Source organism: Arachis hypogaea, chromosome 20, assembly GCF_003086295.3.
Source record: "Arachis hypogaea cultivar Tifrunner chromosome 20, arahy.Tifrunner.gnm2.J5K5, whole genome shotgun sequence".
Taxonomy (NCBI): Eukaryota; Viridiplantae; Streptophyta; class Magnoliopsida; order Fabales; family Fabaceae; genus Arachis; species Arachis hypogaea.
Window position 1 is genome coordinate 14,913,776 of NC_092055.1, and position 14,101 is coordinate 14,927,876.

The 14,101-nt window shown below is 39.4% G+C and overlaps 1 non-coding gene across 1 annotated transcript; it reads right to left on the reverse strand.

Annotated features, from left to right (window-relative positions):
- Nucleotides 1–11,437: 11,437 nt before the first annotated feature.
- Nucleotides 11,438–11,544, reverse strand: LOC112787169 (small nucleolar RNA R71). The gene has a single exon (XR_003194598.1). It is a non-coding gene; the product is annotated as a small nucleolar RNA R71 (small nucleolar RNA).
- Nucleotides 11,545–14,101: the final 2,557 nt, after the last annotated feature.

Here is a 14,101-nt window from a genome sequence, read left to right on the forward strand (position 1 = left end):
GTTTAGAGTCTCGTATTAGTGTCGTGTTAAAATTTTAGAATCCTTATTTTCTTTTTAAAACCTTTTTCAAAAATAATTTTTCTATTAAATCCTGTGCCAAACTTTAAGTTTGGTGTTTTCTTGTTGATTTCTCTGTGTTTTTCGAAAATTATAGTTTGGTTTTCTAAAAATTTTAAGTTTGGTGTTCTTCCTTCGTGTTCTTGTGAATCTTCAAAGTGTTCTTGAGTTTCCCGTGTGTCTGGATCTTAAAATTTTTAAGTTTGGTGTTCCTTAGTGTTTTTCCCTTAAAAATTTTCGAAAACAAGGAGCATCAGATCTAAAAATTTTAAATCTTGTGCTATCTTATTGTTTTTCTCTCTCCTCTTTAAATTCAAAAATATCTTTTCTCTCTGTTTTAAAAGCTAATTTTCGAAATCTATTTCTAAAATTCAGATTTTTTATTTCAAAATTTAAAACCTTTTTCAAAAATCATCATATCCTTTTCAAAACTTCCTAACCATTTTCTCTCTCCTCAATTTTTCGAAAATTCTCACCCATTTTTATTTATTATTATTTTATTTTCGAAATAAATAAATAAATAAATAAATAAAAATATTTTTTTTCTATTTTACATCATCTCCCTTTCTCCATCATGGACCTAAGCGAAAATAAACAGTCCAGGAGGACTCTGGGGTCATATTCTAGCCCCTCTACTACTTCATATGGGAGTAGCATCTGCATACCCTCCATTGGAGTCAGTAGCTTTGAGTTGAATCCTCAGCTCATTATCATGGTGCAGCAAAGTTGTCAGTATTCCGGTCTTCCACAGGAAGAACCTACAGAGTTTCTGGCACAGTTTCTATAGATTGCTGACACAGTACATGATAAAGAAATAGATCAGGATGTCTACAGACTATTACTATTTTCATTTGCTGTAAAAGATCAAGCTAAGAGGTGGTTAAATAACCAACCTAAAGCCAGCATAAGGACATGGAAACAGCTGACAGAAAAATTTCTGAATCAGTATTTCCCTCCAAAAAGGATGACACAGCTAAGGCTGGACATCCAAGGCTTCAAGCAAGGAGATAATGAATATCTTTATGATGCCTGGGAGAGATACAGAGAGATGCTACGAAAATGCCCCTCTGAAATGTTTTTAGAGTGGGTTCAGTTAGACATCTTCTACTATGGGCTTGCAGAAGGAGCTTAGATGTCTCTAGATTACTCAGCTGGTGGATCTATCCACATGAGAAAGACAATTGAAGAGGCTCAAGAGCTCATTGATACAGTTGCCAGGAATCAGCATCTGTACCTAAGCAGTGACCCTTCCATGAAAGAAGAGGTTAAAACAGCAACTGCTGAACTCAGTCCTGTAAAACAAGCTGCTGAATTCAATCAGCAATTGGACTTCCTAACAAAGCAGTTAGCCGAATTCAAAGATAGACTAAGTGAGACAAGGATGGCTAATATACATATGGAAGAATAGTTTAAGCAAACAAAGCAGCAGCTGTCAAGGCAAATAACAGAAGAATGCCAAGCTGTTCAATTAAGAAGTGGGAAAACATTAAATACCCCACCTCAAAGCAGCAAAAAGCCAAGAAATGCGCAAACCACCCAAGATTCACCTGAGGACAGTAAGAGCCCAGGGAAAAATAATTCTGGCTCTAAAACGCCAGAAATTTGGTGGAAGGCTGGCGCTGAACGCCCAGACCATGCTTAGGACTGGCGTTCAACGCCAGAAACAAGGCAAAACTGGCGTTCAATGCCAGAAATGGGCAAGGATCTGGCGTTGAATGCCTAAATTGGGCAAGATCTGGCGCTGAACGCCCAAAATGGGCACAGTTCTGGCGTTCAGACGCCAGGAACAGACAAGGAGTTGGCGTCTAACGTCACTCCAGTTTCTAACTCTGGCACTCAATTGCCAGTGAGGGATCAGACACACACAAATGCTGATAACAACCCCTCTAAAAAGGCTTCTTCAACCACTTCTGTAGGCAATAACCCTACAGCAACTAAGGTTGAAGAATATAAAGCCAAGATACCTTATCCTCAAAAACTCCGGAAAGAGGAGCAGGATAAGCAATTTGCTCGCTTTGCAGATTACCTCAGGACTCTTGAAATAAAGATTCCATTTGCAGAGGCGCTTGAGCAAATACCTTCTTATGCCAAGTTCATGAAAGAGATCTTGAGTCATAAAAAGGATTGGAGAGAAACAGAAAGAGTTCTCCTCACTGAAGAATGCAGTGCAGTCATTCTGAAGAGCTTTCTTGAAAAGCTTAAAGACCCTGGGAGTTTTCTGATACCATGCACATTAGAGGGTAATTGTACCAAGACAGCTTTATGTGATCTTGGGGCAAGCATCAACCTAATACCTGCATCCACTATCAGAAAGCTTGGTTTAATTGAAGAAGTTAAACCAACTCGGATATGTCTTCAACTTGCTGATGGCTCCACTAAATACCCATCAGGCGTGATTGAAGACATGATTGTCAGGGTTGGGCCATTCGCCTTTCCCACTGACTTTGTTGTGCTGGAAATGGAGGAGCACAAGAGTGCTACTCTCATTCTAGGAAGACCCTTCCTAGCAACTGGACGATCCCTCATTGACGTCCAACAGGGGGAAATAACCCTGAGAGTCAATGATGATGAGTTTAAGTTAAACGCTGTTAAAGCCATGCAGCATCTAGACACATCAACAGACTGCATGAAAGTTGATCTTATTGACTCCTTGGTAGAAGAGATCAACATGGCTGAGAGTCTCGAATCAGAGTTGGAAGACATCTTTAAAGATGTTCAGCCTGATTTGGAGGATTTAGAGGACACGAAAGAGCCTCTGAAATTTCTTCTGGAAGAGGAAAAACCTCATAAACCCGAGCTCAAGCCATTACCACCATCCTTGAAATATGCATTTCTAGGAGAAGATGACACTTTTCCAGTGATCATAAGCTCTGCTTTAAATTCACAGGAAGAGGAAGCGCTTATTCAAGTGCTAAGGACACACAAGACAGCTCTTGGGTGGTCCATAGGTGACCTTAAGGGCATAAGCCCAGCTAGATGCATGCACAAAATCTTATTGGAGGATAATGCTAAACCAGTGGTTCAACCACAGAGGTGGCTAAATCCAGCCATGAAAGAAGTGGTGCAGAAAGAGGTCACCAAATTACTAGAGGCTGGGATTATTTATCCTATTTCTGATAGCCCCTGGGTGAGCCCTGTCCAAGTCATTCCAAAAAAGGGAGGCATGACAGTGATTCATAATGAAAAAAATGAACTGGTTCCTACAAGAACAGTTACAGGGTGGCGCATGTGTATTGACTACAGAAGGCTCAATACACCCACCAGAAAAGACCATTTTCCTTTACCATTCATAGACCAGATGCTAGAAAGACTAGCAGGTCATGAGTATTACTGCTTTTTGGATGGCTACTCAGGCTATAACCAGATTGCAGTGGATCCCCAGGATCAAGAGAAAACAGCATTCACATGTCCATCTGGAGTGTTTGCTTATAGAAGGATGCCATTCGGGCTGTGTAATGCGCCTGCAACCTTCCAGAGATGCATGCTCTCTATTTTCTCTGACATGGTGGAAAATTTTCTGAAAGTCTTCATGGATGACTTCTCAGTATATGGAGACTTATTCAGCTCCTGTCTTGATCACCTAAAACTTGTTCTGAAGAGATGCCAAGAGACCAACCTAGTTTTAAACTGGGAAAAATGTCACTTCATGGTGACTGAGGGGATTGTCCTTGGGCATAAAATCTCTAAGAAGGGAATAGAGGTGGATCAAGCAAAAATAGAGGTAATTGAAAAATTACCACCACCTGCCAATGTTAAGGCAATCAGAAGCTTTCTGGGGCATGCAGGATTCTATAGGAGGTTTATAAAGGATTTTTCAAAAATTGCAAAACCTCTAAGCAATCTGCTAGCTGCTGACACGCCATTTGTGTTTGACACAGAGTGCCTGCAGGCGTTTGAAACGCTGAAAGCTAAGCTGGTCACAGCACTAGTTATTTCTGCACCAGACTAGACATTACCCTTTGAGCTAATGTGTGATGCCAGTGATCACGCCATTGGTGCAGTACTGGGACAGAGGCATGACAAGCTTCTGCATGTCATTTATTATGCTAGTCGCATTCTAAATGATGCCCAGAAAAATTACACAACCACAGAAAAAGAATTACTTGCAGTGGTTTACGCCATTGACAAGTTCAGATCATACCTAGTAGGATCAAAAGTGATTGTGTACACTGACCATGCTGCTCTTAAATATCTACTCACAAAGCAGGATTCAAAACCCAGGCTCATCAGATGGGTGTTGCTTCTGCAAGAGTTTGATATAGAAATAAGAGACAGAAAAGGAACAGAGAACCAAGTGGCTGATCATCTGTCCCGGATAGAGCCAGCAGAAGGGACGACCCTCCCCTCTCTTGCGAACTCTGAGACTTTTCCGGATGAGCATTTATTTGCCATTCAGGAAACACCATGGTTTGCCGATATTGCAAACTATAAAGCTGCAAGGTTCATACCCAAGGAGTACAACAGGATACAGAAGAAGAAATTAATTACTGATGCAAAGTACTACTTGTGGGATGAACCCTATCTCTTTAAGAGATGTGCAGACGGAATAATCCGTAGGTGTGTTCCTAGAGAGGAAGCACAGAGGATCCTATGGCATTGCCATGGATCTCAATATGGAGGCCATTTCAGAGGTGAGCGAACAGCCACCAAGGTCCTCCAATGTGGCTTCAATTGGCCCACACTCCATAGAGATTCCCGAGAGTTTGTGCGTAACTGTGACAGTTGCCAAAGAGCTGGTAATCTGCCTCATGGTTACACCATGCCTCAACAAGGAATCTTGGAGATTGAGTTGTTTGACGTATGGGGAATTGACTTCATGGGACCTTTCCCACCATCATACTCAAACACTTATATTCTGGTGGCAGTTGACTATGTATCAAAATGGGTTGAGGCCATTGCCACACCCACCAATGATACTAAAACAGTGCTGAAGTTCCTCCAGAAACATATCTTTAGCAGGTTTGGTGTCCCTAGAGTACTAATCAGTGATGGGGGCACTCACTTCTGCAATAAACAGCTTTACTCTGCCATGGTTTGGTATGGAATTCGCCATAAGGTGGCTACTCCATATCATCCACAAACTAATGGGCAAGCTGAAGTCTCTAATAGAGAATTAAAGAGAATCCTAGAACGGACAGTAAGTACCCGTAGAAAGGATTGGGCACGGAGCTTGGATGATGCTCTGTGGGCTTACAGAACAGCATTCAAGACCCCTATAGGGACCTCTCCATACCAACTTGTGTATGGTAAGGCATGTCACCTGCCCGTGGAACTGGAACACAAGGCCTACTGGGCAACCAGATTCCTAAACTTTGATGCCAAATTAGCAGGAGAAAAAAGATTGCTCCAGCTAAATGAGCTAGAGGAATTCAGATTCACAGCTTTCGAAAATGCCAAGCTTTATAAAGAAAAATAAAAAAAATGGCATGACAGAAAGCTGTTATCTAGAATCTTTGAACCAGGACAGAAGGTTCTGCTGTTTAACTCTAGACTCAGGCTATTCCCCGGGAAATTGAAATCCTGGTGGAGGGGACCATACGTGATTACAAGTGTATCACCATATGGTTATGTGGAGCTTCAAGATATTGATTCTGATAAGAGATTCATTGTCAATGGACAGAGAATCAAACACTATCTTGAAGGCAACATTGAGCAAGAGTGCTCAAGGCTGAAGCTAGATTAAAAGCTCAGCAAAGTCCAGCTAAAGACACTAAAGAAGCGCTTGCTGGGAGGCAACCCAGTCATGGGGCATCAATCCTCTAAGAATTTTTGCCCTATTTCTATTTTTATTTTTATTTGTTTATATAGAGTTCATTGATGACAAGGTAAATAATCAATTGCATAAGTTCACAGGGTTACAGAAGGAATCTGCACACAAAACAGAGAAAAAGAGCTCACTGGCAAGAAAACACCAGTAAAAGTGTATTTTGGGCGTTCAACGCCCAAAATGGGCATCCACTGGGCGTTGAACGCCAGTAATGGTAGCAATCTGGGCGTTCAACGCCAGAAATGGGCACCCACTGGGCGTTGAACGCCAGTAATGGCAGCAGCTGGGCGTTGAACGCCCAGGAGAGCAGCATTTGGGCGTTGAACGCCCAAAACAGGCAGTGTTTGGGCGTTCAAACGCCAGGATGATAGGGAGGAGGCAAGTTCATTTTTCTTCATATTTTTTCATTCCAATCTTGATTTTCTTACTTCAATTAATGATTTCTTACATAAACATGTTAAGAACCTTGATTTCTAAATTCCATAATTTCTAAAAACCCTACCTTAAAAATATCAAATATATCTTAATCCATAAGCACCAACCCTCTTTGCAAATTCAACCCAACTCTTTTCAAATTTTTTTTTTTACAAATCTATCTTTTCAACTCATCAATATCTTTTTCAAAACCTCCACTTTATCTTTTTCAAAATCTAAATCTATCTTTTTCAAAAATCTTTCATATCCTCTCAATTTTAAACTATATCTTCTCTTATCATATCTTCTATCTTATCTTTTCCAAATAAATCTTTTTATCATATCTTTATCTCTTTTTTTTCGAAAAACCCACCCTCCCTCCCTATAAAGTTGAGTTCGGCCTCCCTCCCCTCCCATCAACAATTGCACCTAGCTCTCCTTCTATCCCTCTCCTTTCTTTTATTTTGCTTGAGGACAAGCAAACCTCTAAGTTTGGTGTGTTTATCCGTGATCACTAAGATCATGGCTCCCAAAGGAAAACAACCCACTCCAAGAGGCAAGAAAGAGAGCGTTCCAAAACCACTTTGGAATCAAGGGAAGTTCTTATCTAAAGAACATTCAGACCATTATAACAAAATAATAGGTCTGAGATCAGTGATCCCGGAAGTTAGATTCGATCTGAAAGAAGATGAATATCCGGAGATCCAGCAGCAAATTCGAATCAGGAACTGGGAAGTCCTAGCTAATCCTGAAATGAAAGTGGGAAGGAATATGGTCCAGGAGTTCTATGCTAATATGTGGCAGACTGACAAGCAAAAACTATCTGGAACTGCTTTCTATGAATATCAAACCATGGTCAGAGGAAAGATTGTTCATACCATCCCTGATAAGATCAGAGAGATCTTAAAGCTACCTCAGCTGAAAGACGATCCAGACTCCTTCAACAGGAGAATGATGAGAGCAGACAAGGGCCTGGATAAGATTCTAGAGGACATATGTATCCCTGGAGCCAGGTGGACCACCAACACAAAGGGTGTCCTAAATCAACTCAAGAGAGAGGATCTCAAACCAGTCGCCAGAGGATGGCTGGACTTCATTGGGCATTCTCTGTTGCCTACTAGCAACCGTTCTGAAGTCACAGTTAAAAGAGCAGTGATGATCCATTGCATCATGATGGGAAAGGAAGTGGAGGTTCATCAGTTGATCTCAGCTGAATTCTACAAAATTGCTAACAAAAATTCTAAAGAGGCCAGGTTGGCTTATCCAAGCGTGATATCTCTGCTCTGCAAGGATGCTGGAGTAAGGATGGGAATAACTGAGTATATCTCAGTTGAGAAGCCAATCACCAAAGCATCAATGGAAAAACAACAAGCACAAGATGATCCCATCAAGAAGAAAACACAGGAATTCCTCCCAGAGATCCCTCAATCTGAATACTGGGAGTATCTTGAGACGTCTGTTACCAAGATACGGGAAGCTATGGAACAAATCATAAAAGAACAAAAGGAACACAGTCAAATTCTTACATATATGATTAAAGAACAAGAGGAGCAAGGGCGTGACTTAAGGGACTTGAAGCGCCAGAAAGTATCTCTTGCAGGACCAAGCACCCCAAAGATCAGAGGAACCCCCGTTCTCCCAGAATAAAGGTTGTTAATTTCCAATTTCTGCCTTAACTCTGTGATAGTGTCCTTATAGAAGTTTACCTTAGGAGTCATATAGTAGTAATTAGTATCTATTTTGATTTTATCTCCAATTAAGCTATAGTTTATTTTTCTCATCATCAGCAAACATGAATAAAGTAGTAGATCTTTTGAATAAGAGGCAATAAAATTTCGAGTTTTAATAAGAGAAATTCTAATTAGTTAAATGTGGTGGCCATGCTTTCTGTCTTCTGAATGAATGCTTGAACAGTGCATATATCTTTTGAATTTGTTGTTTAAGACTGTTAAATATGTTGGCTCTTGAAAGAATGATGAACAAGAGACATGTTATTGATAATCTGAAAAATCATAAAAATGATTCTTGAAGCAAGAAAAAGCAGCAAAGAACAAAGCTTGCAGAAAAAAAAAGTGGCGAAAAAAAAAATAGAAAGAAAAAGAAAAAGCAAGCAGAAAAAGCAAAGCTCTTAAAACTAAAAGGCAAGAGCAAAGAGCCAATAGCCCTTAAAACCAAAAGGCAAGGGTGATAAAAAGGATCCCAAGGCTTTGAGCATCAGTGGATAGGAGAGCCTAAGGGAATAAAATCCTGGCCTAAGCGGCTAAATCAAGCTGTCCCTAACCATGTGCTTGTGGCGTGAAGGTGTCAAGTGAAAACTTGAGACTGAGCGATTAAAGTCAAGGTCCAAAGCAGAAAGAAGAGTGTGCTTAAGAACTCTAGACACCTCTAATTGGGGACTTTAGCAAAGCTGAGTCACAATCCAAAGGGTTCACCCAATTATGTGTCTGTGGCATTTATGTATCCGGTGGTAATACTGGAAAACAAAGTGCTTAGGGCCACGGCCAAGACTCATGAAATAGCTGTGTTCAAGAATCATCATACTAAAATAGGAGAATCAATGACACTATCTGAATTCTAAGTTCTTATAGATGCCAATCACTCTGAGCTTCAATGGATAAAGTGAGATGCCAAAACTGTTCGGAAGCAAAAAGCTACTAGTCCCGCTCATCTAATTAGAATCTGAGCTTCACTCAAAAACTCTGAGATATTATTGCTTCTCAAACTATTAGTCTTCTATTTTATTTGTCTAGTTGCCGGGGATTGTTCGAGTTTGGACAACTGACGGTTCATCTTGTTGCTCAGATTAGGTAATTTTCTTTTTGTTTTCTTTTCAAAAAAAAAATTTTTTCAAAAATATTTCAAAATTTTCTCCTTTGTTTTCGAAAAAAAAATAATATAAAAATGTTTTCAAAAATTTTATTCAAAATTTTTAAGAATGAATTCTAGTGTTTCATGAAGCATGTGAAGCCTGGCTGGCTGTAAAGCCATGTCTAAATTTATTTGGACTGAGGCAGCAATTTGTTATCAAGAGCAAGCTAGTTGTTGCTAATCCACCTGCTACTGTTCCTGATTCACCTGCTGAAGCTTGGCTGGCCATTGGCCATGTCCAGTGTTTTGGACCGGAGCTTTCATTGAAAGCTTGGCTTGCTAGTGAGCCATGTCTAATTCCTGGACTGAAGCTTTAGACTAAGAATGCAAGATTCCTGGAATTCATGTTAAAAATTTTGGAATCCTTATTTTTTCTTTTTCATATAAATTTCGAAAAAAATCCAAAAAAAAAATTAGAAAATCATAAAAATCAAAAACAATTTTTGTGTTTCTTGTTTGAGTCATGAGTCATGTCATAAGTTTGGTGTCATTTGCATGTGCATCTTGCATTTTTCGAAAATTTCATGCATTCATAGTGTTCTTCATGATCTTCAAGTTGTTCTTGGTAAGTCTTCTTGTTTGATCTTGATGATTTTTTGTTTTGTGTTGTATGGTGTTTTTCATATGCATTCTTGAATTCTTAGTGCGTAAGCATTAAAGAATTCTAAGTTTGGTGTCTTGCATGTTTTCTTTGCATTAAAAATTTTTCAAAATTGTGTCTATGATGTTCATCTTGACATTCAAAGTGTTCTTGGTGTTCATCTTGACATTCATAGCATTCTTGCATGCATTCATTGTTTTGATCCATAACTTTCATGCATTGCATCATTTTTCCTGTTTTCCTCTCTCGTCATAAAAATTCAAAAAACAAAAAAATATCTTTCCCTTTTTCTCATCAAATTCGAAAATTCGAGTTGACTTTTTAAAAAATTTTTAAAATCAAGTTGTTTCTTATGAGTCAAATCAAATTTTCAATTTGAAAATCTTATCTTTTTCAAAATCTTTTTCAAAAATAAAATCTTTTTCAAAATTCTTAGTTATTTTCGAAAATTCCAAAAATATTTTTCAAAAATCTTTTTCTTATTTTTATATCAAATTTTCGAAAATAACATAATCAATTAATGTTTTGATTCAAAAATTTGAAGTTTGTTACTTGCTTGTTAAGAAAGATTCAAACTTTAAGTTCTAGAATCATATCTTGTGATTTCTTATGAATCAAGTCATTAATTGAGATTTTAAAAATCAAATCTTTTTCAAAACTAATTTCTAAAATATCTTCTTATCTTACCTTTTTCAAAAAGTTGGCTTCAAAATATCTTTTCTAACCTCCTAACTTCTTATCTTTTCAAAATTTGTTTCAACTAACTAACTAACTTTTTGTTTATTTCTTAACTTTTTCAAAACTACCTAACTAACTCTCTCTCTCTAATTTTCGAAAATATCTTCCCGCTTTTTCAAAATTTCTTTTTAATTAAACTAATTATTTTTATTTTTGATTTAAAAAAAAATTTCGAAAACAATACTAATCTTTTCCAAAAACTATTTTCGAAAATCACTAACCCTTTTTCAAAAATTATTTTCGAAAATTCTCCCTCTCCCATCTTATTCTATTTATTTATTAATCTACTAACATCTCATCTCACATCTCTACCCTCCTCACAGTTGTGTTTCTTCCATTACATTACATTCTTTATCTCCCTCTTTTCTTCCACTCACAAAGGGATCCCTATACTGTGGTATAAAGGATCTCTATTATTATTATTATTATTATTTTTTCTGTGCCCTCTTCTTTGTCATATGAGCAGGAGCAAGGACAAGAATATTCTTGTTGAAGCAGATCCGGAACCTGAAAGGACTCTGAAGAGAAAATTAAGAGAAGCTAAATTACAACGATCCAGAGAGAATCTTTCAGAAATTTTCGAACAAGAAGAGGAGATGGCAGCTGAAAATAATAATAATGCAAGGAGGATGCTTGGTGACTTTACTGCACCAAATTCCAGTTTACATGGAAGAAGCATCTCCATTCCTGCCATTGGAGCAAACAACTTTGAGCTGAAACCTCAATTAGTTTCTCTGATGCAGCAGAACTGCAAGTTTCATGGACTTCCATCTGAAGATCCTTTTCAGTTCTTAACTGAATTCTTGCAGATATGTGATACTGTAAAGACTAATGGAGTAGATCCTGAAGTCTACAGGCTCATGCTTTTCCCTTTTGCTATAAGAGACAGAGCTAGACTATGGTTGGATTCTCAACCTAAGGATAGCCTGAACTCATGGGATAAGCTGGTCAAGGCTTTCTTAGCCAAGTTCTTTCCTCCTCAAAAGCTTAGTAAGATTAGAGTGGACGTTCAGACCTTCAGACAGAAAGAAGGTGAATCCCTCTATGAAGCTTGGGAGAGATACAAAGGACTGACCAAAAAGTGTCCTTCTGACATGCTTTCAGAATGGACCATCCTGAATATATTCTATGATGGTTTATCTGAGTTATCAAAGATGTCATTGGATACTTCTGCAGGTGGATCCATTCACCTAAAGAAAACGCCTGCAGAAGCTCAAGAACTCATTGACATGGTTGCAAATAACCAGTTCATGTACACTTCTGAAAGGAATCCTGTGAATAATGGGACGCCTATGAAGAAGGGAGTTCTTGAAGTTGATACTCTGAATGCCATATTGGCTCAGAACAAAATATTGACTCAGAAAGTCAATATGATCTCTCAGAGTCTGAATGGAATGCAAGCTGCATCCAACAGTACTCAAGAGGCTTCTTATGAAGAAGAAGCTTATGATTCTGAGAACCCTGCAATAGCAGAGGTGAATTACTTAGGTGAACCTTATGGAAACACCTATAACTCATCATGGAGAAATCATCCAAATTTCTCATGGAAGGATCAAAAGCCTCAACAAGGCTTTAATAATGGTGGAAGAAACAGGTTCAACAATAATAAACCTTATCCATCATCCACTCAGCAACAGACAGAGAACTCTGAACAAAATACTTCTAATTTAACAAACTTAGTCTCTGATCTGTCCAAGGCCACTATGAGTTTCATGAATGAAACAAGGTCTTCCATTAGAAATTTGGAAGCACAAGTGGGCCAGCTGAGTAAAAGGATCACTGAAATCCCTCCCAGTACTCTCCCAAGCAATACAGAAGAGAATCCAAAAGGAGAGTGCAAGGCCATTGACATAAGCAAAATGGCCGAACCCAATGAGGGAGAGGAGGACGTGAATCCCAAGGAGGAAGACCTCCTGGGACGTCCAGTGACCAATAAAGAGCTTCCCTCTGAGAAACCAAAGGAATCTGAGACTCATCTAGAGACCATAGAGATTCCATTGAACCTCCTTATGCCCTTCATGAGCTCTGATGAGTATTCCTCTTCTGAAGAGAATGAGGATATTACTGAAGAGCAAACTGCCAAGTTTCTTGGTGCAATCATGAAGCTAAATGCCAAATTATTTGGCATTGATACTTGGGAAGTTGAACCTCCCTTGTTCATCAATGAACTAAGTGATCTGGATCAACTGACATTGCCTCAGAAGAGACAGGATCCTGGGAAGTTCATAATACCTTGTACCATAGGCACCATGATCTTTAAGGCTCTGTGTGACCTTGGTTCAGGAATAAACCTCATGCCCCTCTCTGTAATAGAGAAACTGGGAATCTATGGGGTGCAAGCTGCTAAAATCTCATTAGAGATGGCAGACAATTCAAGAAAACAGGCATATGGACAAGTAGAGGACGTGTTAGTAAAGGTTGAAGGCCTTTACATCCCTGCTGATTTCATAGTCCTGGATACTGGAAAGGAAGAGGATGAATCCATCATCCTAGGAAGACCTTTCCTGGCCACAGCAAGAGCTGTGATTGATGTTGACAGAGGTGAACTAGTCCTTCAATGGAATGAGGATTCCCTTGTGTTTAAAACTCAAGGATCTCCCTCTGCAACCATGGAGAGGAAGCATGAAAAGCTTCTCTCAAAGCAGAGTCAACCCAAGCCCCCACAGTCAAACTCTAAGTTTGGTGTTGGAGAGTTTCAACAAAGCTCTGCACATTTGTGAGGCTCCATGAGAGCCCACTGTCAAGCTATTGATATTAAAGAAGCACTTGTTGGGAGGCAACCCAATGTTTATTTATCTAATTTTGTTTTTGTTTTTCATGTTTTCTTAGGTTCATGATCATGTGGAGTCACAAAATAAACGAAAAAAAAATTAGAAACGGAATCAAAAACAGCAGAAGAAAAATCACACCCTGGAGGAAGCACCTGTCTGGCGTTCAACGCCAGAACAGAGCATAGTTCTGGCGCTGAACGCCCAAAATGGGCAGTATCCTGGAGCTGAACGCCCAGAACAAGCATGGTTCTGGCGTTCAACGCCAGAAATGGCAACAAATGGGCGTTGAACGCCCAAAATGGGCACCAACCTGGCGCTGAACGCCCAGAGTTGTGTGCAAGGGCATTTTGCATGCCTAATGGGTTCAGGGATGTAAATCTTTGACACCTCCGGATCTGTGGACACCACAGGATCACCTCAAGATCTGTGGACACCACAGGATCATCTCAGGATCATCTCAGGATTGGCGTTCAACGCCAGAAATGGGCAAGGATCTGGCGTTGAACGCCCAAAATGGGCAGGATCTGGCGCTGAACGCCCAAAATGGGCACAATTCTGGCGTTCAGACGCCAGGAACAGACAAGGAGTTGGCATCTAACGTCACTCCAGTTTCTAACTCTGGCACTCAATTGCCAGTGAGGGATCAGACACACACAAATGCTTATAACAACCCCTCTAAAAAGGCTTCTTCAACCACTTCTGTAGGCAGTAAATCTACAGCAATTAAGGTTGAAGAATATAAAGCCAAGATACCTTATCCTCAAAAACTCCGGAAAGAGGAGCAGGATAAGCAATTTGCTCGCTTTGCAGATTATCTCAGGACTCTTGAAATAAAGATTCCATTTGCAGAAGCACTTGAGCAAATACCTTCTTATGCCAAGTTCA